Raw genomic sequence first — 27,837 nt, forward strand, 5'->3', positions numbered from 1 at the left:
TGATTTAAAGGTAACAATCAAGAAAATTATTTGAGCTCCCAAGTCATTACAGCAGAGAATAAGAGGAAGCAGGAAGAATGGTGTTCAGCCAACAAAGGAATCTACTGGTTACATGGCAGGACAGGCAACATAATCTCTCTGGGGCTTGACAATTGAAACAGTGGGCCCGTAAGCATCTGCTGCCCTTTGTCAATATGACATCCTGATTTTTTATGACAGGTGAATAAGAAGAGAAGAGGGGAAGAATGTCAAGGGCAAACATCCTTTGCTCATTCTTGCTGATTGCAGTGCAAGTCTTTCTGAAATATTAGACCACTGCTTTGCAGGGCTCAAGGAAAGTGAGAGCATCTGCAAAGTCAGGACCAATTGGCTTTTTCTGGCTGATGAATAACCTGGTTAATTAGCCTGTTTACATACGTTGACAAATTCTAGCATTTTTCTGGCGTGGTGCCTACTCAGGACTGTTGGCATGGTTCCAGACTTGGATAGGGCACACACAGTTTATTAGTTGGGTACATCCCTTCGTGCAAATGGATGAAGGCTAAGTGTCTATGTAGATTCTTTTAGACCAATCCACTGCCTTCCATGACAATACTCATGATGTGAAAAGAAAGCCAAAATGGTGCAGGCTGATTATAGCAAGAATCGCTGGATATCTTCAACAGCAATATATTTCGCTTAAGTGAAGTTCTGCCCCAAGCCTAGAACTAGCGAGGAAAATGGTTGAGGAAAACATAACAGATTTACTGGTGTCTAAGAGTATGGTGTCTTGGGTTTCAAAAAACCCAAGACTTTCCAGAGATTTGTTATAATGAGTCCGATACATAAAAGGGAAGATTTTCATGATCATTTAAGATGTGCAAGTTTTCCTCCTGGCTCATGTTGCTTTTACTTGAACTGCACCCTAAAGCAGGCAGCACCAATAAGCACATTCACACTATGTTTATGTACAAGTATGGCGTAGGGAATGCAGCATGTGAAACAGCAGATTTTTTTTAAACAAAAATATGGACTCACTACAATGATTCACCTAAAGTAAAATGCCCACAGTCACCTGGCTGTTTTTTCTCTGTGGTACTATCAGAGCACTTTTGAGGATTTGGGAGAATCCCTGGAGTGGCTATGTCACGGCTTCCTCCCTCCCCCTGCTTTATGAAAATTGGCTTATGAATATGCATAACTTGAAGGCTCTTTAGGCAAAATGCATCATGTGACATATTTTTAAAGTTACAATCTGCTGAATGTGTATATTCATATTTCTTACTTCACATACAAGAATGACACATGCACAGAAATAGAAGCGTGAATCTGATTATAAATCTAGATGTGCTAATGAGGGCCATAAGTGATACTCAGGAAATATAATGGCTTGGTACTCAAACCAACAACCTGTGAATAGTCTTGTTTTCAGTAAGCCCGGATTGTGGTTGGTCCTCCCAGGACATGTGGCCAGGTCACCCGATGCAGAAACCCATTTTAGGTCTTGTACTTTTCCTCTCGAGGTGAGAAAAGTTTGAACTGAGCACAAAGAATTCTTGCCTTGGGCAAAGAGGATATAAAGTTGGGAAAACAAGCAATAGGGGAGTTCTCAGAAGCCAGCAGACCGACACTTACCACCCAAAATGCCAACTGGAAACAACTGAGACTGAACGGGGGGAGGATCAGACCCAAACTAGAAGGTTGCCTAGTTTGTGGAAAAGATGATTAGAACGAATGTGCATGTAACATATTTCTTAGGCTTTGTCTACAAAGCAGCATTATTTTGGAGTAACTGACATTTCCCAAAATAACAAAGAGCGTGTCTACACTACAAGCCTTTATTTCGAAATAATGTCGAGCTGGAGGACTTCTTACTCCGACTCCTGTAACCCTCATTTTATGAGGAGTAAGGGAAGTTGAAGGAAGAGTGTTCTTCCTTCAACATCCTTTTGTGTAAACAGCGCCAAAAGCCAAATTAAGTAATTTCGATTTAAGATACACAATTGACCTAGCTCTGGGGTAGGAAAAGTGGTGGCAGTGCAAATGCCAGATGGATATGTTTCCTTTCTTTCTGTGTACTTTTTAATTGATTTTGTTCACTTTTAATCTGTTAAACCTTGTTTCTTTAAGTTGTTAAGTAAAGGTGTGTTCATTCTAATGTAATCAATTAGATGTATATCATTTATAATTGTTGTCTTAGAGCTAGTTTCAGGTTATTACTGGAATAATTTTATTCCTGGAGGCTCCCAAGGCACACCATTAAGTATGTACAGGGCCAGCCAGGAGGAGACACTGTCACTGTATATTCTTTGGGAGCAAGGGACTGCAGCAAGGGGGTGGATAGGGAATCTCCAACTAAACATCACCCCTGGGGTACTCAGGATTTCCTTTTATGTTAATAACATCAGGTGCCCAGGCACACATGTGAGTGTGACCTGTTCCCAAGTCACCCAGAGAGAGAAAAGGTGGGTTATACAGAGTATGGCGGATTTATTTGGGGGGGGTTGGTCCCTTTTGGGGGTTGGCTTCCTGGGTGCGATCAAGTCTCTATAGCTGAGCCCTCCCAAAGCTGCACTGGTTCAGTGTCTGTGTTGCTCTGCCGAGGGTCTGTTACCCCAATTCTATGCCTTTGCTGGAGGAGACGGGAGCTGCTGGCTCAGTAGGACAAAGGGCTGGTAGGTGGGTTCAGTGACGTGACTAGCATGCGTGGTGACAACCTCCAGGGGATCCCTGTGATCCAACCTGTCACAGGCAGATTGAGCAAAACTTTAGGTGAAATAAGAACGATGCCGAGAATAATTAAGAATAATTATTTGAATACTAAAAAAGAAGAATTAATTGGAGTCTGATTCAGAGGTGCATTTTCCTGGGAACAGAAAGCTCAGGGGACTGATAAAGGGAGAGGGAAGGTCATCACTACCAATGCAGATCAGGGTGGTTGTTAACCATGGTTGTTATTGGCTAACTCTTTAGCGCCTTACAATGGTTACCTATCAGCCTTGCCAGAAACGTTATAAGTGAGGCCATGATAAGATGATCAAAGAGACTGACTTTCCTCTCCACAAGAAGAACAGGGATGAAACCCATAGGACCCGGAGGAAAGCGTGTATTGCTGCTTTGCATATGGTACCTTTTCTGCAGATGGACAGTGGGCTTTCATCTCTAGGACTGGCACCCCTTCCGTGAGCATCAAATTCACTTTTAGCACGGCAGACCCTGTCCTGAGAAAGAGAGCGTCACCTGCTAGCACTGCGCTGTAAAGGCAGCCAGGTTGAACGAGTGAAGGTGTGTCACAAGGCCCAGCCACCGCTGGATGCACGGATAAGGCTCGCTGCACCCCATCTGTCATCAGTGAGGTTTTCATCAAGTCGTCCCTCAAAGCCAAATCCGTCTATGAATGATATATCATCTCCCTGAGGAGAACCAACAGGAGACGGCACAACTAGGATTGTCAGTGGATTGCAGAGGCCCCAAGCATGGGTTTAGCACAGAACCGCCTCCACAGCCTACAGAAATACTTAATTCCCTTTTGCAGTGGGCCTGTGTGGTCCCACATACATGGCTTCGGAACACAGGCTTGTGTGCTGTGGAAATCTGCCAGGCAACTTTCACTAGCTGTTACAGATATTTGATGGTCAGCTTGATGGGACTTTCCCATAAAAGATCTCCTCCTGTTCAGAACAATTAATGACTCCTTAACACCTGAAAAGCCATTTTGGATCACTAATGAAACGGTTTCAGAACCTTTTAAAAGCTGTCTCTGCCATTCTGCAGATCAATAGCTTCCGCTGCCAGTCATCCTTCACTGGACATCTTTACTAGTGAGGATTTGCCAGCCTTTGTTTGTCCATCTTCTGAAGATTTTCAGTGTTTTATCAATAAGCTCTTAATGACCTTGGGTTATTTAGAAGTCTCATTTAACCATTTGCTTGTTGAATCCCTGGTTAACTTGGATTGCTCTGAGAGCTTCGAGTCAATGCATTATCCGGAGCTAACTTTAAGTAAGGGCTTGTCCTGCGACAGGATTATCGATAAAGGATGTGCCGGTTGTAGTTATTTTGCTTCTAAGTCGCAGTTCTGTACTTCATCATTTGTGGGTTTGGATGGCGGCTGCTCTCCGCTAGCTTAGCAACCACTTTAGAGTGGTTATTCTTGGCTCCCAGCAATTACAAGAAAAAAAATCAAATTCAATCTGTTTCCACCAAGAGGAGAAAAAGAATTGAAGGAGCTCCACTCACTCAGTACTGATTGTGGCCACCTCTCACTGTGCTTCAGACACCCATGCTCTTGCAGGCACCACAGAATACACAAACTGGACGCCTGGTAAGAAAACCGCTTGCCTGACACTTACACCGGCTAGTTCCCAAGTGGTGAAATGGCAACACAGATTTGACATTCAGATGAGATTTCATTTGACTTCAGGCACTTCCAGATCAACGGAGGAGGAGAAGTGCTATTCTGATGGACAATCAGTGGCGAACGAATTTGATTATAAAGTTTGCTCTCCAGGCAAATTAATGGTGAAGCTCAACATTATGGTTTCAGACAAAGGCCATAGTTAGAATTAAGCAAACCCTTCCAACTGCAATTCAAACCTGACTTGGTGAATATTACTATTACATTCTCATCATGTTAAGTACTGCAAACACAGAGTAAGTTCTTTAAAGCAGACAGTTGAAACAGACAAGAGAGATAACAAGTGAGAGAATTAAAGTACAGGTTGAACCTCTCTCGTCTAGCACTCTCTGGTCTGGTAACATCCATGGTCCGGCATTCCACTTATCATGAGTGTGACCAAGTTTCCTGCAGTCCCGTAAGGTTTGTTTATGGCCACCAGCCCTGGCTCTCAGTGTTCTGTGCTGTTAATTAGCTGTAATTTGCCCCTAAACATCTTCCAAGAGCCCAGTAAGCAGTGGAAGTGGAGGAAATGCTGCTAGACGATATTCACCTCCTATGGTCGGGCAAATTCTTTGGTTTGTCGCCAGTCAGACCCCAAGAGTGCCAGACTAGAGCGGTTCAACCTGTAGTATTTCACCCCCATTTTACAGATGGGAGAACTGAGCCACTGACATTGACTTTCCCACTGGAAATCTGTAGCAGTGCTAGAAAGGGAATTCAGGTCTCAAGAGCCTTAAGAACCAGCCCATCAGTTTAACCACTGAACCATCTTCCCCCCAATCAACAAATATAGCTTTGGAGCCCTTCAATTTACAAGAGCGCATGTGGGTGTAATGTAAATAGGTAAATCTTACCGATCAAGGGGATGAAATGGTAAGGCAGCATCAGGGAAAAAAACGTAGCAGGAAAAGATAAGAACACCAACCTTCACCCATCCAGATAATTGCTTTTCCTGCCTCCTCTCTTTGTATACATTTTTATCTATTCACCAATGTAATGCACCTGCAATTTTCTCCACTTCCACAACTATTTACTTCTCTACTGAAATTGACTGCACTGTCTGCACAAAGGTCACCTGCAGTCTGGAAATGGTAGTTAGAAGAAAGAGATATAAAAGAGAAGCTGGGCAACTGACATGGTGAGAATTAGTTTAAGAGATTATAAGAAGTTAATGTGGTTGACAAACCATCCTGGGTAATTCTGAAGATTGTCAGCAAGAGCCGCCCTTGAGAGCAGCATGTGTAGTTTTAAAAGGAAAAATCTGACTTTGTTTGTTCATGCAAATATTAAACCCTTCTGGCATCTTAACAAACAGCAGCAACTAGTTTTAGACGTGGATACAATTTCCCTATGGTTGTGGTGCAAGAGAGACATGTTACGAGAGAATACAGGTCAAGAAAGGGCATCCCTAAAGGATTATAAAAACTTAGGGATGCATTATAACCCCCAACCTGGCAGGTCAATCTTCCAATGCATTTCTTAGCGACTCTATGGGATTATACATTTGCACTGGCTTAAAATTTTCCCCAAACGTGATCTAACCAAAACTGAGTGAACCAATTTGTCTGTGAGAGTGGGGAGGAGGTATGTGTGTATATATCCATCTATATTCATTTAATCCATGAGAGCTATTTTTCAAAAAAGAAGTTTTATTAGCTATCAAGTAACTCCATTTCACTCAGACTGGGCCAGAAATAAATAAACCCATGTTAGTTTAGTGTGTTTATATTTCTACTTGTACACAGATGATTCATCAGTGTCCTAGGATTATAGCACATGCTTGGCAGACAGAAGAAGAAAAACAAAAATTGCATTCAGCATGTTTCTGGGGTTGTTAGCACTATTTTAACTCATGGTGGGAAAACTCTTACATAAATCAGTGAGCGCGTAATCTAGATAATGACCGAAGGATTAGTCACAGACTTTGACAAGTGGTGATTTTTATGGCAAAGCTGAAATTTAGAGGGATACATCATACAAGTTCCAATTATTGGTGATATGGTACAACTAATCTCCTGGGTAACATATTAAAAACTTTATCCTAAAACACATCTATAAACCTAAACCTATAACACATAAAGGACTGCCGGGTTCATTTATATATGCTAGGAAGACTGTCAGGTTAAAAAAAATCTTGAATTTTCAAAGAACATTTACTTAGTTTACAAGAACATCTTAGAAAATTCTCTCAAATTAGACAATAAATACAAAGTAGTCAGTTTCAATTTTTTTTTAGCCCATTTTTAGTAAATGTCACTTTCACATTTTCTGGCACTAGCACATTTCTACGACTAGCCGTGCTTGGGGTTGGAAGTCACAACAGAAGGTTTATTTGGAAATGTTTTTATGGCCTAAGAATAGGTAAAATGTGGGAGTTTTTTTACATTTTAAGCGTATTTAACCCACCAGTGTAGTGTCTTAAATACTGCATTGGAAGATCTCTCCATAAAAATGGCTATTACAAAACAGTTTAAAATAATATTCTGCCTACCTACCTATTTCAACACAGGAAACAAAGTGTGTGTGTGTGGGGGGGGGGGGGGGGGGGACTACAAGCCAGATAAACAGATGAGTCAAACACTAAAGAGGAAAAAATTAAATATATCCAAAATAAACTAACAATTTTCTGCAATCATGTACTATCAATTTTTTAAAAAAATAGGGACAACTTGAGCAGAATGAAATATCACCCAGATTCCAATGTGTGTTTTAAACAAATGCTGGTATCAGTATTTTAAACTAGACGATACCTTTGAGAAGAGATGTATGAGAGTTACTGAGTTGATTAGTCTGGGAACAGAAAAGGTTCATGGATCATGACCTTGGACAAGCACCTGTCTGTCAATGCCCAAGTTCCCTAAACATAAAAGGGGATAATAGCCCTTAAAGTTAAATACATTAAAGATTGTAAGATACTATGGTAATTGGAGGGGGAGGGAGCGCATATATATTATGCTAAACTGTCTGTTCAAGCCTAGTGTTTTGCAGTGAAACTGTAAGTTAGCTTCCCAGACCTCCAGAAGAGCTGTGTGCATACTTGAAAGCTCATCTCTCTCACTAACAGAAGCTAGTCCAGTAAAAACGATCACCTCATCACCCGCTTTGCGGCTTTCTCTCTGAAACAGAACTCCGTCACGTGACAGCTGTTGTGTAACAGTGTAACACTGACATGCACCTTTAGAAAGCAACCCAGCCTGGGCAGATTCTGCCTCCTGAAAGGCTGCGGCCAGAGCTGAGCAGGCAGGACCCTTCGGAGGAGGCATCTGCCCAGGCTGGGCTGCCAGGTGGCTTTGCCCGGCCTTGAACAGTGTCCGGGGCAGGGAGTGATTCTATCCAGGGCCTGGGCACTGATCCGGATCAGCCTGGCACAGGGAATGGGGCTGCGGCAGCACCGTTGCCATTGCTCGCTGGGGAGACCCAGGTAAAGGCTCTGGGGCAGCTGGACCTGGGATGTTGGGGGCCTTCACGGTGGCCAGAGTTGCCACACGGGAGCAGGCCCACTGGGGTAGCCAAACAGGGCCTGGTGGCTAAAGGGAGGTGCTAGCTGCACACCAGGCTGGCCCTGGCGGCCCCCTTCTCAGGCCATGTCCCCTTCTGGTGGCTACCGATGATGCCCGACCATGGGTGTGGGGCGGGTGGAACTTTGGCTCGCTGCCCGAGGATGGGGGCTACAAGGCCGTGTTTCTCCCGTAGCTCAGGGGGCTGCTTCAGCTGGTGCGAGGCCCAGGACGCGGGCCACTCGCGCTGGGAACGGAGGAAGGCTCCGTGTCTCTGGTTACCCGCCGCCCCATCCTCCGCTGTTCCCGAGTGTTCGCACCAGCGCCGAGCTACTGTGACGGCGCAGCAGGGAGCCCCCAACCCTGCAGCCCCGTCCATGGCCAGATGTGCCCCTCAGTCAGGCCGTAGAATAGAAGGGTTATTTGCTGCTCGGAGATACAGCGAAGCACAGGCGCGACGTTGCCACAGCAGCCAGGGCAGACAGCCTTAGTTCTCTTGGGGGGAAGGGGTCCCAGGCCCCTAAGTCCCCCTGTCTGGACTTAGTCTGCTTCCTTCACGCTCCTCTCTGCCATGACTGCCCCAGACCCCAGCAACTGGTCCCTCAGCCCCCACGTAGCCACACCCCTTGTTTTGTTTCAGCTTCCACCACCTAGCCCAGGTGTCAGGCGGCTGGAATATGCCAACGTGCCTTCCCTCAGGGACTATCTCCCGCTGGGTCCTGCACACACACACGCACACAGAGTCTCTGCAGACCAGCATAGGCCAGTAGGGGATCACGCACAGAACACCACAGCAACCAGCGAATGCCCAACCAGGGCCACTAGAGTGTACAGCCCACCCACCACGTCACAGCCGCCCTGGTGGAAAACGCCGCTGCCGTCTGGCAACCCCTGAAGCATCACGGGGCGGGGGGGGGGAGCCAGCAGCATTCTGAGCAGCTGCCAAGACGGCCGAGAGGGGGTGGGCTAGCCGGGGGGTGCCTGCCTCTGCATGGTTCTGCCTGGAGACCCCCCCCCCACTGCATGGCTCCCTGGCCCTCTTTCCATGTGTGTCCCCAGCCCCTCTCCTGCCCCCTCACAGGCTCCTATCCCCCTTCTCAACCTGGCACCCCAAAGGAACGCCCCCACTCTCTGCCCCTCCCTCCAGCCTCTGTGTCTGCCTCCTTTCCATTTCCTCTGCCCGTGGACATCCCCCTTTCCCACTTCACACCCTCCCCCCCCCCCCCCGCAATGCACCTTTGCTGCCCATTCTCTGCAAGCAGCTGCCCAGATCCTGGTGTCACAGAGATTCCCCCCTCCCCCTGAAATTCCTGCCTAAGGGCCTGGTGAGGTTTTTTGCTGGTTTTGTTGCCTGTCTGTGGGAGGGGGCAGGGTGCGCACAGGGAGAGTGGAATGGGACTAAGGGTGTGATGTGGTACGGGGGAATGGTGGGGGAGAGGAGAATATAGGAATGGAGGCAGGGGGATGAGCAGTGTGGGGTGCGAAGGGGAGTTAGGGAAGGATGGGGGTGTAGGAATATGGAGGAGGGAGGTGGGAGTAGGGATAGGCAGTGTGGAGTGCGGAGGGGGAACAGGAAGATGGATGGGTGTAGAAATGGAGGTGAGGGTAGGGATGAAAGGATGGGATGGGGGGAGGATGGTAGGTGTAGGAATGGAGGTGAGTGTAGGGATGAAAGGATGGGATGGGGAGGAGGGTTAGGGAGGATAGTAGGTGTAGGAATGGAGGTGAGGGTAGGGATGAAAGGATGGGATGGGGAGGAGGGTTAGGGAGGATAGTAGGTGTAGGAATGGAGGTGAGGGTAGGGATGAAAGGATGGGATGGGGGGAGGGTTAGGGAGGATGGTAGGTGTAGGAATGGAGGTGAGGGTAGGGATGAAAGGATGGGATGGGGGGAGGGTTAGGGAGGATGGTAGGTGTAGGAATGGAGGTGAGGGTAGGGATGAAAGGATGGGATGAGGGGGAGGGTTAGGGAGGATAGTAGGTGTAGGAATGGAGGTGAGGGTAGGGATGAAAGGATGGGATGGGGGGGGAGGGTTAGGGAGGATGGTAGGTGTAGGAATGGAGGTGAGGGTAGGGATGAAAGGATGGGATGGGGGGAGGGTTAGGGAGGATGGTAGGTGTAGGAATGGAGGTGAGGGTAGGGATGAAAGGATGGGATGGGGGGAGGGTTAGGGAGGATGGTAGGTGTAGGAATGGAGGTGAGGGTAGGGATGAAAGGATGGGATGAGGGGGAGGGTTAGGGAGGATAGTAGGTGTAGGAATGGAGGTGAGGGTAGGAATGAAAGGATGGGATGGGGGAGGAGGGTTAGGGAGGATGGTAGGTGTAGGAATGGAGGTGAGGGTAGGGATGAAAGGATGGGATGGGGGGAGGGTTAGGGAGGATGGTAGGTGTAGGAATGGAGGTGAGGGTAGGGATGAAAGGATGGGATGGGGGGAGGGTTAGGGAGGATGGTAGGTGTAGGAATGGAGGTGAGGGTAGGGATGAAAGGATGGGATGAGGGGGAGGGTTAGGGAGGATAGTAGGTGTAGGAATGGAGGTGAGGGTAGGAATGAAAGGATGGGATGGGGGAGGAGGGTTAGGGAGGATGGTAGGTGTAGGAATGGAGGTGAGGGTAGGGATGAAAGGATGGGATGGGGGGAGGGTTAGGGAGGATGGTAGGTGTAGGAATGGAGGTGAGGGTAGGGATGAAAGGATGGGATGGGGGGAGGGTTAGGGAGGATGGTAGGTGTAGGAATGGAGGTGAGGGTAGGGATGAAAGGATGAGATGGGGGGAGGGTTAGGGAGGATGGTAGGTGTAGGAATGGAGGTGAGGGTAGGGATGAAAGGATGAGATGGGGGGAGGGTTAGGGAGGATGGTAGGTGTAGGAATGGAGGTGAGGGTAGGGATGAAAGGAAGGGGATGGGGGAGGATGGTGGATGTAGGAATAGAGGCAGGGGAATGGAGGACGGAGGTGAGGCTAGGGATGGAAGGAGGGGATGGACTGTGGGCTGTGGACTATTTGATTGGCGGGTGAGGCAGGAGTGGGAAGGGTACAGTGGGGGGGACTGGCTGGCGAATGAAGGACACGAGCCGGCAGGACGGGCCGAGAGCGTTCAAACAGAGAGGCCCATCCAGGGGTGTGGTGAGCGGGAGTGGAGAAGGGTGCAAGTGACTTGGGGCCATGGAGAATGCAACTGGTCTCAGTGCAAGATTAACAAGTTCTCTGGCCGCGAAATCATCCACTGGGGGAGGAGGTTGGCGAGTGCTGCGAGCAGGGGGCACAGCCCCCTAGTTTCCTGCAAGATACTTTGATACAAATAAACAAAAAATTGTTGTACCCTTTCAGTGAAAGTGTTTGTTTGGGGGTGAGGTTGTCTTGGGGTTTTTTAAACAAAAAAAGTTTTCATTTTCAGTTGCCGAAGGTGGAACAATTTTCAGATTTTAATGCAGCAGTGCATATTTTCAGTGAAATCAGAAATCTTTTGGTGAAGAAATTTCCATTTCTGTGGAGGAGCCTTTTTCCATCAGTCCCTTTCCCTCCCCGTCATAAACCCGGACAGAATTTTTTCTGCTGGGATTATTTAGAAGGGGAGGAGTAAAGGAGCAAGCGTGGGCCTAAAAAACAATGTTCAATGAACATACAGTAATTCCTCATTTAACATGGTAGATACGTTTCAGGAAATGATCGTGTTAAGTGAAAACGTGCTATGCGGGGTCAATTTTCCCACTGAAAATAATGGAAAAGGTGGAGGTTGCATTTCAAGCAGTGGGGAATGGGGAAACCCAGCCACCGGCCTGAAAGCGGGGCCGGAGGTGAGGGGGCAAGGCGTCCGGCGAGAGGGGGTCTCCAGGGAACGGCGCAGCGAGCAGTGAAACCTCCGCCGCTTTAAAGGGAGGCGGGGGAAGCCCCGTGCAGCTGCCGGTGACTGGCCGGCTGGGGAAACCTAGCCGCCAGCCTGCAAGCGGGGCAGAGGAGAGGGAGCAAGGCGTCCGGAGAGAGGGAGTCACTGGGGAACAGCGTGGCAAACCCTCCACTGCTTTGCAGGGAGACAGGGGAAGCCCCGCGCAGCCGCCGGCGACCACCGGGCTGTGGAAATCGTGTTATTTCGGGAATGGTCATGTTGTTCAAAAAACGTTCCCCCTAAAAAATCACGCTATCGTGAAAATGTGTTAAGTGGCACGTGTTAAGCGAGTAATTACTGTACAGTGTTTTATAAAAACGTGTTTGTCAGGAAAGTTTGCAACTAAAACATTCAGTGCTCCTATACGTACATCGCCTATGCATTATCCAGTGAGAAGTTTCATTACATGGCACCGTGAAGAGGTTAGGATTAGAGGTGTTTTGAAGAGAAAAAAATACCATAACCGAAAGGATTTTTTAAAAGTTTCCTGTGCTTTTCAGACAACAGAAACAGAGCTGAGCATTACAAAACCTGAGCGAGTTCCCCAGCTGGTCTGGACCAGTATGGTAGCACTGACTACAACAAAGCTGGGCTAATTTATACCAACGGGGATCAAGCTCTCTTTCCGTTTGAAGGCATGACAGCAACTACAAAACAGCCCTGGGACGATAAGAGAGAGTTACTCCTCAGTAGCAGGCAATGAGATAATCTAGATTAAAATGTCTTGCGTGAAACCAAGCGGAGATGTGATACGGATGTTACACAGCAGTCGTTTCTCCTGTAGGGGAGAGCGATAAGGGATAAGGATTATGGTGAAGTGTTCTGAAAGACGGAAAGGAAAAGCATTATAGACATGCAATGTGCTGTTATGCTGAGGTATAACTGAATCACCAAAGAATTTAAGACTTTGTCCACCCTTACAAATTTAAAGCGCAGCCACGGCACAAGCCACGGCACAAGCATTGGGAGGGAGCTGTCCCTGGCTACGTCTACACTGCATCATTTTTGCGGAAGAGGAAATGCAAATAAAGCACTCATTAGCATTTCTCGTGCTCCCATTTGCATAGTCTTGTCCGATCCTTTTTGCGGAAAAATCGCGGTGTAGACGGGGCCATTTTTCACCAACAAACCCTTTTGCACAAGATCCCTTATTGCTCAAAAATGTGAAATTTACAGGATCTTGCGCAAAAGGGTTTTTTGTCAAAAAATGGCCCCGTCTACACTCTGTTTTTTTCCGCAAAAATCTCTTCCCCGGTGCTCTATGTAAACCACCTCTGCAAGGGGAGTCACCAGCAGCGCTGTAGCCTGGTCCTGGTTCGCACTGGTGCACTGCGGTGCTGTAACTTGCTGCACTCGGGTGGGGGGGGAGGCATTTTTTCACACCCCTCAGCTGGAAAGTTACAGCACTGTGAAATGCCAGTGTATACTTAGCCTAAGGCAGTGGCGCCCAAATGCTCCTGGAATGCCCCCCACCCCTTCCCAACAACGGAATCTCTCTGTGTCAGCCTTGATCCCCCCTTTACAACTCTGCCATGGTTTCTCCAGCAGTGGGGCTCCAGAGGAAGGCAGAGCTGAGGGCAGAAGTGGGCATGGGGGAGTAGGTGGGTCTAGGTGCGGAGGTGGCCTTGGGGCAGAGAGAGCATGAGGGCAGAGCTGGTCTGGGGACAGAGTAGGAGGCGGAGCGAAGATGCGGATGGGGCCAGAGCCGATATGGGGATGGAGCAGGAGAAGAGATGAGGATGGGTCCGGAACTGGTCTGGGAACAGAGCAGGAGGAGGAGCGGAGATGCGGATGGGGCCAGAGCTGGTCTGGGGATGGAGCAGGAGGAGGAGCGGAGATGCGGATGAGGCCGGAGCTGATCTGGGGACAGAGCAGGAGGAGGAGCGGAGATGCGGATGAGGCCGGAGCTGATCTGGGGACAGAGCAGGAGGAGGAGCGGAGATGCGGATGAGGCCGGAGCTGATCTGGGGACAGAGCAGGAGGAGGAGCGGAGATGCGGATGAGGCCGGAGCTGGTCTGGGGACAGAGCAGGAGGAGGAGCGGAGACGCAGGATGGGGTTGGAGCTCAGCTGTGGGTGGGAATGACGGCAGAATGGCCAGGCAGAGCATGAGTTGGAAATGTGGGTCCCTCTCTTTTTGTTCTCCATATGGGGATGGCTGTGCAAACATCACCTCTTATACTATGAAAAAAATACAACCTTGAAAGCTAATATTGCGGCTGCTGTATTTCTGGTCACAGTCACTGAGCTTTTCTTTAAATGAGATAGCTGTACTCTTGAGAATATTATTTAGAATGAAAACACCCCGGGCACTGACATGTTGTGTACTAAATTCTACTCACTCAGTCACACAGCAGGCATCTCGTGTGAAATCCTTCCCCCCAGAAATAAATGTGAGCATTTCCACTGATTTCAGTGGGGACAAGGACTTCATCCGGGGAGGGGAGGGGGTGTCTCTTTTTTCTGTTTCACTTTGCAGCTATCTAGATTTTCCACCCAAAACATTGCCAACTTGTTTGCTAGTTTGGGGAAATCGAGGCACGTTATTAGCATCAGCACAAGGATAATAATTATCCTTTCTGTAGAAGCAGAATAGAATGGGCAAATGTTTGTTTGCTCATTCTTCTTACTCAAGAGCCAAAGGAAACAAACTTCAGTGTTTATCAAGGCAAAACTTGTCTGAGCAGGGACGTCAGTGGGTGCTTTGCCTAAGTAAATACTGAGGACTTGTCTACATTTGAAACACTTCAGCGATACATCTGCAGTGCTGCAAATGTGCCATAGAAGACTTCAGTGTAGGTGCTGTCTATGCTGATGAGAAGGGTTCTCCCTTAATGCACCCCCCTGAGAGTTGGTAGCTAGGTTAATGTAAGAATTCTTTGAATTCTTCTGCAACCTAGCACAGTCTAGGGGTTAGGTTGGCCTAACTACAGCATTCAGGGGTGTGAAACTCCGTCGTCAATTTACCTTACTCTTCTTATTGGGGTAGAGCAGGGATACTCAACACGCAGCCCGCGGCGCCTTGAGCTGCTTCCCAGGCTGCCTGCCTGCTTCATTGCTGGGGTTCCAGCAGCAGTGCCGAGCTGAGCCGCACAGCTTTGAGCCCGGCCGCACGCACAGGACCTGCCGGCCAGCGGAGGGTGAAGGCGGCAAGAGGCGGCGGAACAGTACGCCTGTTGCGTCTGCCACAGCGGCAGCGCCTCCCCGCGAGCGGAGCTGCACGGCACGGCACTGACACAAGCCATGTCTGCCGCCCCTACCCGGCAGGGGCAAAAGATAGTGGCAAAGCACTCCTGCCGTGTCTGCCACAGAGCCAGTACCTCCCCGAGCCAGGCCACGTCAGCACATGCGCAGGAGCTGCTGGGGGCAGCAAGAGGCACGTGGCAAGGCAGTGGCACTGCTGGGCAGCGAGACAGTGAGGCGGTGGTGGAGCTAGGCAGCAAGGCTGGAGTGAGAAAGGCTGAGGCTGGGGTTGGGGCTGAGGTAGTAATCAATAGAATGCTCTTCTGTTGATATGTGTTTTAGTAGTTAAATTCCTGGTCTGTCATTGCTCATGAAAAATGCTGTCATATGGGTGGAAATCGGGTAAATATTGCATTTTATTAATTATCATCAGAACTGACTTAAATGGGGCCTGCGTGTTGTGTAGTCTTGCCTTAATCTTTGTATTCATGATCATCGGTGTAAAATAATCTATTTGCATATATTTGCAAATATATGCATACATGTGCAACCACGCTTACGTTGCGGCCTGAAGCATGTGCTGTGGGTATCATTGTGGCCCCCGGGGCTTCCAAAGTTGAGTAGCCCTGGGGTATAGTATCAGCGTCAACTAGAGAGCAATCTGTGGTTAATTTGGCGGGTCTTCACTAGACCCACTAAAGCGACTGATGGTGCACCAATCCTGGAATATCGATCCCCACTGTAGTGTAACGTAGTCTAACTTTTTAGTGTAGACTAGGCGTGGGTACGGTAAAGCCTGCACATTAGACATTTAACAGAGGAAATAGCGTTAAATTTAAAAAGCACCTAAGTGACGAAGCAAAATGCAGGACAATGTAGCACTTTAAAGACTAACAAGATGGTTTATTAGATGATGAGCTTTCGTGGGCCAGACCCACTTCCTCAGATCAAATAGTGGAAGAAAGTAGTCACAACCATATATACCAAAGGATACAATTAAAAAAAATGAACAAATATGAAAAGGACAAATCACATTGCAGAACAGAAGGGGGATGCGGGGGGGGGGGGTGGAAGGGGGAGGAAGGAAGGTAAGTGTCTGTGAATTGCTGATATTAAAGGTAGGGAGAGTGGGATGTTTGTGAGTTAATGGTATTACAGGTGATAATTGGGGAAACTGTCTTGGTAATGGGTGAGAAAGTTCAAAGTCTTGTTAAGTCCTTGTTGGCAAGTGTCGAATTTTAACATGAATGACAGTTCAGAGGATTCCCTTTCAAGTGCAGATGTAAAAGGTCTTTGTAGCAGAATGCAGGTGGCTAAGTCATTTAGAGAGTGTCCTTTCTGGTTAAAGTGGCAAGAAACTGTTTTCTCTTTGTGATCTTGTCTGATATCTGTTTTGTGGGCATTAATCCTTTGGCGAACTTTGAACTTTCTCACCCATTACCAAGACAGTTTCCCCAATTATCACCTGTAATACCATTAACTCACAAACATCCCACTCTCCCTACCTTTAATATCAGCAATTCACAGACACTTACCTTCCTTCCTCCCCCTTCCCACCCCCCCGCATCCCCCTTCTGTTCTGCAATGTGATTTGTCCTTTTCATATTTGTTCATTTTTTTTAATTGTATCCTTTGGTATATATGGTTGTGACTACTTTCTTCCACTATTGGATCTGAGGAAGTGGGTCTGGCCCACGAAAGCTCATCATCTAATAAACCATCTTGTTAGTCTTTAAAGTGCTACATTGTCCTGCATTTTGCTTCAACTACCCCAGACTAACACGGCTACATTTCTATCACTAAGTGACGAAGACACCTAACTCCCATTAAAGGCAATGGAGCTTTGATATAGGATGTTTTCTACACTAGACTGTGCCGATACACAGTTACACTCCTACACAAGGAATTTCTCTTTCAGCATTGCAATGCCACTTCCCCAGACAACTTTAGGGGCTTGTGTACACTGTAGGGACAATAGTGGCTTAACTATAGCACTGCAGCTATGCAACTGTAAATCAATAGAGTATATGTGTGCTCCAGTGATTAGGGGCTTCTTCCATCACATTCTCCCTGAGGGACAGTACCTAGGTAAGATGAAGAATGCTACCATTGACCTAGTCAAGTCTACACTGAGGGGTTAGGTTGGCATTAGGGATGTAAACGATTAATCGACTAGTTGCTTCCCCCGCCCTTCCTGCCTCTATCAGAAAGAGGCACAACAAGGGGAACGAGGAGGGAGTGCTGGGGGAGGGGGAGTCGGCTTAAAAGCCAGTTCTCCCCAGCTCCAGCTCCGGGGGCGGGGACTCAGCGGTGACGTTCCACCTTTGAAATGTACAAGAGTACAAGGGGCTCTTGTACACTACAAAGCAGAAACCACAAGGAGCCTGGAGGGGGACTCTGAGTCCCGCACGGGCCCTGGGCTCCACGCGGTATTTCAATCTTTGAGCCCCTACTGGGGCTCTTGTACATTTCAAATGTGGAACACTGCACAGCACTTCTGCTTTTGAAATGTAGTATCAGCCAGGCAGGCTCTTGCTACATTTCAAAACGGAAGTGCCCTCATCGACTAATTGAAAAGTCAATGGAAATTCCATTGACTATTCGATTAGTTGATTAAACTAATTTTAATATCCCTGGCTGGCATGGCTCTGGTGTTCAGAGGTGTGGATTGTTTACACCCCTGAGTGCTGTAACTATATCAACCTAATGTTTAAGTGCAGACCAGGCCTAGCTATGCTGATAGCAGAATTCTTCTCTTGCCATAGTAAATATGTTGATGAGAAGATGTGGTTTTTTTACCACACACCAACAGACACAGCCATGCCCACAAAGCTTTGTAGCATAGCCCTAGACCTAGGCAACTACATCATGTAGTGGCTTTGGAAAATTAAATGTGGTGTCTTTTTTCTCTGTTGCACTTGCCGCTGCCCCTCAAATTGTGCTAATTATGGCAACACTGCTGAAAAACTTACAATCATAGTAATAGAAGCTTAGAATACTATAACTGGAAGGGACCTCGAGAGGTCATCAAGTCCAGTCCCCTGCCCTCACAGCAGGACCAAGCACCATCTGGACCATCCCTGATAGATGTCTGTCTAACCTGCTCTTAAATATCTCCAGTGATGGAAATTTCACAACTTCCCTAGGAAATTTATTCCAGTGTTTAACCACCCTGACAGGAAGTTTTTCCTAATGTCCAACCTAAACCTCCCTTGGTGCAATTTAAGCTCATTGATTCTTGTCCTATCCTCAGAGACCAAGGAGAACAATTTTTCTCCCTCCTCCTTGTAATACCCTTTTAGACTTATTTGTGTCTCTTTCTGCATCATTAGCTCTTGTAGTCCCAGATTTGTCTCTCTAATGTTGAAGAACAATACTAATTTTCCATTTTATTATGACATGCTGAAAGCATTTCTTCAAACAGCTTTATTAAAGGAATTCTCTCTCCCGTGTGTTTCTAAATGGTAAAAGGCTGCACCAAGCATGGTATCTCTCTGTTTTAGGGTTCAGAAGGATTTTAACAGATTTTCAAAGGCACAAAGAGCAACTAGGTAGCCTACTTCTGGTGGAAGTCAATAGATGTTGGGTGTCAAATACCAATTTGTACCCTCACAGATCTCTTCTTTAGAGAACTTAAAATATATAGGCTCAATCACTGAAGTACAGAAGAGTTCCATGTATAAGACTCACAAAATTGGTCTCAGTATTGAACAGGACCCTGATCTAAGTTTAGACCTCCACTTAGACTTCAGTGCATGCGAATAAAGTTAAGTGTATGTCTACACTACAGCGTTATTTCGAAATACCTTATTTCAAAAGAGTTAATTTGAAATACGTTATTTTGAAATAATGCGTCTACACAAAATGCATTTCAAAATAGCGTTTTGCTATTTCGAAATAGCGCGTCCACACTGAGTAGACGCTGAATTGCATTTAAGGCCGGCCGGAGCCAGGTCCTGCAGGGCATCAGGTCAGGAGTTACTTTGTGCGGCTGCTGCCTAAGGCTATCTGAGGCCTGTGCTTAAAGGGACCCCCTCCCCCCCCAGGACAGCCAGTTCTCAGATTTCCCTGCTTGCTTGCCTACCTCGATGAGGGACAGCAAAGCTTTTTGTTTGTGTGCGCTCTGGTTGTCCTCACTCGGGACACCACAGCACTCTGCAACATGGAGCCAGAGCTGCCCCTGGGCACTCTGGTACTTCTCGTGGATGCGTTGCTGTGAGCCTGGCTGCACTTTCTGTCATCCGGGAGGTCCATCGGGGGGCTGTCAGTATCCAGGAGGCCCTGTGGGAGAGCTTCCACCCTGAGGAGCACTAAGAGCCTCCCTGGTCTGCCGCACTGGGGGCTTGTTCCCCATTCCTCCCTCACATCCTTCCACTTACTCCTCCCTTCCTGATGTCAAATAAAATACACGTATTTTCATGAACACAAACTCTCTTTATTTAACAAAACTGGGGGGGGGGGGGAGGGAGGGAGAGGATGGAACTGGTGAGACTGGGGAAAGGAGGCGGGAGAGGGGAGAAGAGAGGTTGGGAGAGAGGAGGGAGCTGGAAGGGGGAAGCAAGGGGAAGAAAGGGAAGGAGAAGCTCAGGGCTGGGGGGTCTTGCCAGACCAACTTGATTTTCATGCAGACCTGCTCCTGGGTTCGTATGCTTTGGTGGCCAGGCTGGCAGCTATTCTGCCATAGACGGCCACGTTTCTCCGTCTAGTGTGGAGATCATGGAGGTTGGGGGCATCTTCCCCAAACCAGAATAAGGTCCACGATCTCCACCCTGGACCAGGAAGGCGCCCACCTTCTCCGGGCCCTGTCAGGCTCCTGGGAGCTGGCAAACTGCTCCTGGGAAGCGGTGGAGGGCTGGCTGCCAGTGGCTTGCTGGCTCCTGTTTTGGGGTCAGTGGGTCAGGGGCAGTGATTACTGGCTCTGGGCTGGCAGGCTTGGGGCTGGCACAGGCACTGTGACCAGAGTCAACCTCTTTAAGGGCTCTGGGGATGAGGGAGAGGAGTGTTCTTGGTTGAGGCTGGAGTGGCCACTAGGGCACCCTGGGAAGGCTGGAGGCCCCCTATCCACGCAGCACTGATTTCAAAATAGCTATTTCAAATTTGGTGTTATTCCTCGTGGAATGAGGTTTACGAAATTCGAAATAAGCGCTCCGCTATTTTGAATTAATTTCGAATTAATTTTGAAATAGTTTGGCTGTGTAGATGCTAGGAAAGTTATTAAGAAATAATGGCTGTTATTTCAAAATAACTTTGCTGTGTAGACATATCCTAAGGGACTTTCCTTTCATAGTCAAGTGTGAGTATTTGCAGAAATGGGACCTAAATGGTCTAAAAAGACCACAGGAATGCAATCAAACCCATGATTTTTTAAAAAACCCACACACCACTCTGTTTTCTGGACTAATTCCAAACGTGGCAAATTTCAAGATGACAAATCATGTGATTTTTAAGAAGTTTAAAACAAGCTGAGTAAAGAGAATAATACATATTAAATATAATTCCTAAGGCATCTCCAAGTTGGGAAATGAAGATATGCTATTGCATAAACCTAGTAAATATTCATTCTTGCAGGGGATGAGAAATATATTTCTAGTGCAGATAAAATGGCTTGACGAAAAACCAGTCATCTGCATACTTTATTTTGCCTCATTAGTGTCTTCAAAGAAGAAGAAACTATAACGTGTTAGCTTCCTGACTGATGCCAAGCATGGCGCAACCCACATTTTATGGAAGAAATGGTGAGGCTAAATGTCAACATCAAACAGCTGTTAGTCACTGTGCTTTAAAAATCTTATTTTTTTTCCTGCTTTGTTACTCTTTTAGGTTAGAATATGTGCTGCTTGCTAGAAATTATTAAGTCATGGTTTTTATCCTAAGGGCCATGTTAGCACTGCCCCTTGTCTTTGGTATATGAGGCCAAAAGGTCCATAAGACTGGGCCTCATACATAAATTATATATTAGGATATTAATCTTATTTCAGTTGCTTGCAATTTACATAATTGGCAATAACCAAATTTAGAGTGAACTGCAATGACCAGGTGAAATGTATTATTTGTTGAAGTTTATGCCCAACAAATATATCGAAACGCTGTTAAATATTATAAATGTGATCGTGAAATCCCTATGCAAGGTAAAACTCTCACTGGAGGATTTTTGTCTACATAAGGGATCAGAGTACTGGCATCTATGCACATCGATTCAAACACCACTAAATGAAAAACAAACACCCACTTTCAGTATTGCTTGAGGTAATGCCATGGCAGCAAAACTTGGTGACTGCATTACATAATGACTCAAAAAGTCTGTTAATCTAATTGTCAAACTGCCAGTATTCTAATCAGGGAACTTATGATGATGAATAGCCTATGTCTAAGCCTGAAAAATGTTTTAGTCAATTAAAGTACAAAGGCCCAGGCATTTTCAGTTAAAGAAAGATGAGAACATATCTATATATCTTTAAGAAGAACAGGGTTAAAACAGAGGATGTGTCACTCCGTAATTTAGACAGATCTACAGCTAGCTCACCATCTACAGGAAAAAACATCATAACCAACAAGAAAATCTGTGTTTTGCCTGGCAATGCTTCCTCCAAATTGTCATGCTGTGGGTTGCCTTCCACACAGCAGATGGGGTACTGCCCTACTTCTAAACCCATAGATCTCAGGACATCAGTAAAAGAGATGTTTAGCACCTTTGGCAAATTAACATTCTTGGTGAAACCCTGACCCAATTGGGTATTTTGCTATTATCAAAATAGTCTGGATTTTATCATCCATCTTTAATCATTTTTATTAAAAAAAAATAGCTAACACATGTACAATGATCTGTGACTGAATTAAAGAGTTATCAGGCAGGACCGTATTCATTCTCTCTTTCCTTTTTATGTGAATATTTGCCACCGATGGGATCATTGTTAATACTCACTGTGCACTATGCCCGGAAGCTCAAAGGCAGGTCTGTGAAGTCCAATTTTAGAAACAAGATCACAAGATTGCTCTGGTGAGCTAAATACAGAAAAGGAAGCACAACGTTCAGCTCTACAACCAGAGAGGCTTTGGTAAGGCGAGGGGTGATAATGTTACAAATAGCAATGATCCTATCTTGGCGTATCTGTAGAAGCAGCTGCTGGAGCATTCATTATGCTAACAGGCATTTTAGTGATGAAAAGAAGTGACAGTTAAGCACGGAGACCACTTTCCCTTCAGACTTCTGAAGCGTTCCCAGCAGAACTAACAGGGTCCCCAGTTGCGTTAACGAGCACTTCCTCTCTCTCTCATCCAGACACAACGAGGCAAAGGAAGACTAGGTCTGCCTACAAATGACCAACAAATGGTCCACACCCCATGTGACATATATTATACCAACCTAAACGCTAGTGTGAACAGTGCCATGTAGGCGGGACAACTTCTCCATGGAGGAGAAACATGGAAGAGGTAGGAATTAGTAAGCTCATGGGAGAGTGCTCTGCTGTCAGCTTGGACCAGCTTCACCAAAGGTGTGGCTTTCAGTGATGTGATGCAGACAGAGTTGAAGAGAATGCCAGTCATATTTTAAGCCTCCAGGACAATGTCTTCTCTCTGTTACATCCGTTCAATTGGGAGCGGCTCTGAAGAAGTCAGCAGGTCCTTGTGCAGAAGGGGCGAGGCTGAGATTAGCCATCCCCAATCAGCCCTTCAGTGCCACCAGGACTAGGTTTTTTGCAAGCATAGCTGTGGTGAGGGAAAACAATCACACCGTGAATGGCATAGCTAATAAATATAGACAGACTATAATGAGAGCCTCTGCCCCCAAAAGCTCACAATTCAAATAGACAAGACAGACACAGGGTGAGAGAAAGGAGTACTGATCTCCTTATCCTGCATGGGTGGAGCAGAGGCACAAAGAGATTGAGTGACTTGCCCAAGGTCACACAGGAGGTTTGTGGCAGGGCTAAAAAGTAACCCACTACCTGAGTCTGCCCAGTGGCTTAACCCCAAGACCATGCTTCCTCTCTGGAGCATGCTGCATAATACTGGATAGCGTTCTACGGTGAGAGGTGTCTTTTGTTTTAGAAATCCAAATAAATAAGATAAATGTATGAAGTTATTTGACAGCAAGTGAACACTAAGAATGATGATAGGGATAATCATCTTCTCAGAACACAGTGAATCATTGGCAAAAACACGCTTCCCCTCCTTAGTTTTAGTGTGAAATTTAGTTTTCCTAGAAATAATAGTACGAGAACATTTATAGTAGTGGTAATGGGTTCTGCACTAGGGATGTGAACGGGTAACTGGTTAACGGTTTACTCAGTAAGCATCACCCTTAAAAAGTGATGTTTACCAGGTAATGGTGAAAAGTTACCCAGTAGCAGCCCCTCCGTGTGGTGCCCACTGTGAGCTGGGGGCTGCTCCAGTCCCACAGGGCTGCTGGCTCCCAGCCCCCGCAGGCTAGGAGTCAGCAGCCTCATGCGAAGGGAAGGAAGGGGCTACTCCTTCCTTCCCCCCTGCTCACAGTGCAGGTTCCTTCCCCCCTGCTCCAGTGTTTTCCCCTTCTCTGGTGTAATCATTTGTGACATTCCATTGCTTTAAAACTAGAGGCCGAGAAACGCATAGTGCAAAACCTAAACAGAATGGCTTAAAACTGCTGCCAGAAATGGCTGAAATCAATGTGCCCTTAATAAGGTAGTTATCATCTTAGATTTCTGTTTGCTCATAGATCTGCAGTGCTGTAAAAGTACAGGTAGTTAAAGTCTTTATTCACATGCCTGTTACTATTTTCCCCTGGCAACTTTACTGCTAAGTAACTTCCAAGCTATTTTCTTTTTCGGTCTCCTAAAAAAAATATGTACAATCAAAATACAATGGAGATTTGTGAGGCCAGGGGCTAAAATCCAAAGATGACTAAAATCAGTGGGAGTTTATCTACCAACATCAAGGGGCATGAGGGTCAGGCCATAGTTACAATATTAAAAGACCTGTATATCATTGTCTCTTACAAGTTCCTGGTGTATGATCCATAGGATAGACCCAGCCACTAAATATGTCCTGTGATCTCAGTACATTGTCATTTACTGCACTATCGCATCCTTCCATCACATGTGCTCACACAAATTCAAGCCAAGAAAAGGAATGGCAGAAATACGCTCGTTCATTGAATGTTGCCCAACTACTTGCTGCACATTTTTCAAGTTTTCTTATTTTCGAATCCTTGGAGGACAAAGGTAAGAAACCAGCGCCTTTCTCTCCATTCAAGGGACGTGGCATGGCTCTATGTTCTAGCAGGCTGGATGATGAGGCAACAGAGCCTTGTTGGACAAGGCTCTGAAGAGATGAATCTTTTTGGGGGGAGAAGTACGGTCAGGAGATCAAGCACTGAACACATTCCACTATCCTTGCTGAGCTCAATGTGGGCTGGATTTAAGGGCGGGCAACCCAGGCAACTGCCATGGGTGCAGGGTTTGTGGAGTACAAAGCTCAGCGTGTTGGTTTTGTTGCTAGTCACAAAAAGGAAACCAGAATGTCTGAAGTGAAATGTTTCGGGGATTCCATATATGGATGCATGAACCTAATAAATAGAGATTCACAGGGCCTCGCATGCCAATGTATCATGTCAGATGACAGGGACAGATCATATGTCTCAGAGGGGAAGTCATGTTAGTGTGTAACTGAAAACACTTAAAAAACAACGAATGGTCCTGCAGCACCTCAGACACTAACAAAAATGTAGATGGTATCATGAGCTTTCGCAGGACCATTCGTTGTTTTTTAAGGGATAGATCATACATGAAAACCAGGCATTAACGTCACAAAATGAGCTAGAAATGCAATCAAAATAAGGTATTCAGAAGTTTAACAAATGGGGGGGGGGGCAGAAGGCAACAAAGGTTCTCCTTTCCAGGGGTGCCTTTCGGTCTAGGGCTAGCGCTGGCTCTATGGAGATGACCCCAGTTATTGGGCTGGCTGCTGGAAATAGCTTCTGCAGATCAACACTGCACTGCCTGGAAGTGAGTGATTCCACTTTCTTTCATGAGCAAAACCCACTTCAGCCACACATCACACTTCGGACACACTCACCCAGGAAACTACCCCCGCAACAAACCCCGTTGCCAACTCTGTCCACACATCTCTACAAGCAACACCATCACAGGACGCCACAACATCAGGGGCTCATACAACTGCACTTCTCTTTTCCTTTTCTTCTCCCCACCACAACCATGGGTGTCAGGATGCGGCTTACTTTTGATCTCGTTCCCCGGACACTAAGGGAGTGAGGGGAAAGTGCCTGCACCCCATGCGTGCCTCTCACACATCAGCCAGGCATGAGAGGCATGCATGGCACACAAGCACTTTCCCTACGCTCCCTTAGCATCTGGACAATGGCATCAAATTCAAGCTGTGTCCCAGCATGCACGGCTGCTGCCCTCCCCCCCCCCCCACGCTCCTGAGGTTCCACCCTTGCCCCCTACCCACAATGGAACTTCATGAACTATTAAACATTTCAAATGATTGTCAAGTAATGCAATGTTTGAAAATAGCTGTATTGTCCGGGGGGGGGGGGGGGGATGATGTCCGTGAAATTTTAATAGACTGAAAAAGGGTCCGTATGCTCGAAAAGTTTGAGAACCACTGCTCTAATGTGATCTATGCCATCAAGTGCCAGCAACGCCCCTCTGCCACGTATACTGGCCAAACTGGACAGTCTCTATGACCAAGGATAAATGGATACAAATCAGACATCAGAAATGGTAACACACACACAATCTGTAGGGGAACATTTTTACCTGCCTGGGCACTCATTAATGGATTTAAAAGTAGCCATCCTTCTATAAAAGCCATTTCACCAGCCAATTATAGAGAGAGAAAGAGAGAGAGAGAGAGAGAGAGAGAGAGAGAGAGAGAGTGGAACAGACATTCATTTGCAAATATGACCGTTTTCCTGGGCCTCAACAAAGACATTAACTGGATATTGCATTATAAAGCCAGCCTTCTCTGCACCGAACACCTCATTTTTACATTAAAAGCTAAATACGGGACACTTCCAGCCCACTTAATTAGCCTCCTTAGCACCGGTCTTAAAACAGACAGATACCTTTCCCCCTCCTCTTTTTTTTCCGTTAGAAATTATGGGTTCTTGTTATCCCTCACCAGTTCGTGTGAAGAAGTGGGTTTTGCCCATGAATGTTCATGATACTCTATATATTTTTTTCGTCTCTCAGGTGCCACAGGGGTACTCGTTCTTTCTAAAGTTACACCCTAACATGGCTACCCCCTGAGAGGATTCTGCTTTCTTTCCCCCTACAGCTTCCCAGTGCCCCACATGACTGCTTGGCACTGGGCAAAGCATTTGGCCAAATACAATCATGCTGAGTATCTACACAGATTCATTGGTTCACGACTGGGACACCTACATTAACACAGCATTGGGCAAGAGATAAAGAACATGGAAATAGTTTCAGTGACCGGACAAGAAATCTGTACATCTGTTCTCTTTTTTGCCTTTTAAAGTAGAGGCCACTGAAAAGGGCAAGCAATTGGAGAAAGACTCATCTCATTCGCATCTGCAAACCTATTATGCTGATTAATGAAGTCAATGGTGGTTATTTTAATTGAGACGATCAGATCTGGGTCTGTACCAATAATATATTTGCTAACAAGGCTTTTTGTCCTCATTATAAGCATTACAATGTGAGTGCACTTTAAGCACTTGTGCTCTTTTTATTTAAAAAAGTTGCAGTATTTATTAGGCAGAAAGATGAAACACACTATTCTAATGCTACCCGGAAACACGTTTTTTTCAGAGCTTCATTAACTTAACAGTTTGGAGCAGAATTAGGACCTATTAGATGTATCTACAGGGGTTAAATTAATGACTTATATTAGCATTTTAATCACAGAGCAACATTATACTCCAAGGATCATAACTTGCCCTCAATATATAACGTGGCTAAATTTCTGTTGCTGTCAGTGGAAGCTACATAGGCACAGAGTGGTACACATAGGGTATGTCTATACTTGCACCCTAGTTCGAACTAGGGATGCAAATGCAGGCATTCAAAATAGTCAATGAAGCAGGGATTTAAATATCCTGTGCTTCATTAGCATGATCTCGCCAGTGCGTTACTCCGAATGCCAGCTGTTTCGAAAGTGAAAGTGCACGCTGGGACGCGTTTGGTTCGAACCAAACCCCTTGGTTCGAACTAACGTTACTCCCCCAAAATGAGGAGTAACGTTAGTTCAAACTAAGGGGTTTGGTTTGAACTAATGTGTCCCGGCGTGCACTTTCACTTTTAAAACAGCTGGCATTCAGAGTAATGTGCCGGCGAGATCATGCTAATGAAGCACAGGATATTTAAATCCCTGCTTCATTGACTATTTCGAATGCCTGCATTTGCATCCCTCGTTTGAACTAGGGTGCAAGTGTAGACATACCCATTGTTTTTTAAAGAATACTAACACTTTGGTTAAATACGTTTATCAGATGAGATAATCCTTCTGAACAGCAGCAGAACTAAGGCTAGCAAGTAACAACATGGACTCCTTCACGTGCAAATTATCCAGATTCAGCAGAAATGGCACCTTTTTGGTGACTTAAGCACTAAGAAGCCAAAATTCTTCACCAAATTGAATGACTATTGTGAACTTGTTTTGTTATGGTCATTTCTACTTTAGTAAAGAGTCTGTTCCTCAGCTAGCGCATCAGGCAGATTTTAAACAGGCAAGCTGAAGCCAGTATAAGACTTGAAGCAATTACCAGAGCCTTCCATACTAACTGTAGTTCAGAAGAGCCAAGGAATAATATAGTTATTCTGTCAGCTAATCATTTTAAAGGAGAGACACAGAGAACGAGACGGTACTTAGAGAAGTGCTGAAAGGAAGGTTTGGCACACATATTGTCACTGGAGTATTGGGCAAATGGATAC

The 27,837-nt window shown here is 46.3% G+C and overlaps 1 protein-coding gene across 4 annotated transcripts in view; it reads right to left on the minus strand.

Moving 5' to 3' along the window:
- PLCB1 (phospholipase C beta 1) overlaps positions 1-27,837 on the minus strand; it is a 698,632-nt gene that overhangs the window by 576,609 nt on the left and 94,186 nt on the right. The window contains exon 3 of one of the 4 annotated variants that reach the window (XM_075925693.2): positions 21,861-22,645. The exons of the other annotated variants lie outside the window; for them this stretch is intronic. The gene's annotated coding sequence lies outside the window, so the exon portion shown is untranslated. The remainder of the gene's footprint in view (positions 1-21,860; positions 22,646-27,837) is intronic. 4 annotated transcript variants of the gene reach the window in all.

The sequence above is a fragment of the Pelodiscus sinensis genome, chromosome 3, assembly GCF_052426305.1.
Source record: "Pelodiscus sinensis isolate ZL-2025 chromosome 3, ASM5242630v1, whole genome shotgun sequence".
Classification (NCBI taxonomy): domain Eukaryota; kingdom Metazoa; phylum Chordata; order Testudines; family Trionychidae; genus Pelodiscus; species Pelodiscus sinensis.